Source organism: Lactuca saligna, unplaced genomic scaffold (assembly GCF_052625555.1).
Source record: "Lactuca saligna cultivar CGN05327 unplaced genomic scaffold, ASM5262555v1 scaffold_438, whole genome shotgun sequence".
NCBI lineage: Eukaryota > Viridiplantae > Streptophyta > Magnoliopsida > Asterales > Asteraceae > Lactuca > Lactuca saligna.
Window position 1 is genome coordinate 40,001 of NW_027629897.1, and position 1,830 is coordinate 41,830.

Below are 1,830 nucleotides of genomic sequence, written 5' to 3' on the forward strand. Positions count from 1 at the left end.
ACCATCCCAAACTTCCAAAGCTAGACCACAACCCTGGATCGGTGTCGCAGAGACCTAACGAGGCATCCCCACACCACGCCAAGGCCCCCACTCGGAGGGGTATTATGCCACCGACTAGGAATCAAGCAACAGTCACCCAAGCTCGCGCTCAAAGGCAGTCTGGCACCTTCATCCCTTCCCATGCTCACCCACGGCTCCCCCCCTATATATACATATTGCACAAGGAGCTTGGTGACAGCAACACCCATTGCTTTCCCTGAGGATGTATATTTCTTAGTATGCGCACGGCGTCGAGGCACAGGTGAAGCCAACGGGGCTAGTTTCTGCGCCCTATGTCGAGGAAAATCAAGGCAACGGGCTAGTGTATGGGCACAACGTCGAGGAGACTCAAGGAGATGGGGCTAATTTTCAGGTCACCGTTCGAGAAATCAAGGCAACGTGTTGGGGGGGATGGCCTCTTTCATGGGTCGTGGGGCTTGGCTTGGCATGCCTCGTGTGTGCTCGATACAGCCTCACGATTCTTATTTGCCCATCAACCATGCCGGGCACCTATGAGAATGAGACCCCATGGTACCCCCTATATATACATATTGCACAAAGAGCTTGGTGACAGGAACAGACATTGATTTCCCTGATAATGCATAATTTTTGGACACACACGACTTGGGGGCGAGGGGACACGGGAGTGGGGCGCCAATGGGGGGCGTTTTGGCCCCATTTTCGTCAAGAGCGGGCGTCTTGGCCATGCCTTGAGCGTGCCAGCCTCGAGAGCCTTGGGCGTTGGACACCCTTGGGGCGCCAATGGGCAGCAGTCCCATGGTTCCCCTATATATACATATTATACAAAGAGCTTGGTGACAGGAACAGACATTGATTTGCCCAAGGATGCATAATTGTGCGAAATCGTCCATAACTCGCTCGAATTAATTCGGATTGACACAAAATTTTGTAGGGATGCTTTTTATTATAAATGAAAAGCTTTGAAATAAATAAAAAAAAAAAAACAAAATGTCATGTTTGAGGCGTAAATGTTTGTGTCCTATCCTTGGTCATGCCTTGAAGCGATGGTTCCCTACTTGTTGGAATGTCGCTCAAATCAAGTAGGAATGCCATTGAAAATTTGTGTGGGTCGTTGTTAACATAGACGAATGGACTTGAAATGAAAATATATCATATTTGGGTGTTTGTCCCTGTCGCCTGGTGATAGGCAGGCAGATAAGGCTTTTAGGTATTCATAAGTGGCTTAGATGAACTCGAAAGAACACGAGTTGATCGGATTGGAACTCATATATTCAATTTACTATGTACTAAGTAGGAACTACACTTTGCTCCCTTCATCGTTTGACTTGCTTAGAAATCTGCTCATGGTTTGTCAAGGCCCCTTGTTCCTTAGACCGATGAGGATGGGATTGGGTTGCTCATGGGCATGTGTGTGGCAAGATGCCTTGTTCCATTGGTCGTTCATGGGTGTTCGTGTACGAAGTAAACTTGTTCCCTTGGTCGTTCATGGGGTTGTGTGTGGGAAGAAGCCTTCTTCACTTGGTCGTTCATGTGTGTTTGTTTGGGAGGTAGCCTTGTTCCCTTGGTCGTTCATGGGAATGTGTGTGGCAATACGCATTGTTCCTTGGTCGTTCACACCCTTGTTCCCTTGGTCGTTCATGGGTCTGTGTGTGGGAAGAGGCTTTGTTCCCTTGGGTAGCCTGCTTGCCTTGCCAGCCCCGTATGCATTGTTCCCTTGGTCGTTCGTGGATGGGTTTGTGCGTGGCTAGGTGCCTTGTTCCCTTGGTCGTTCATGGGCATGTGTGTGGCAAGGTGCCTTGTTCCCTTGGG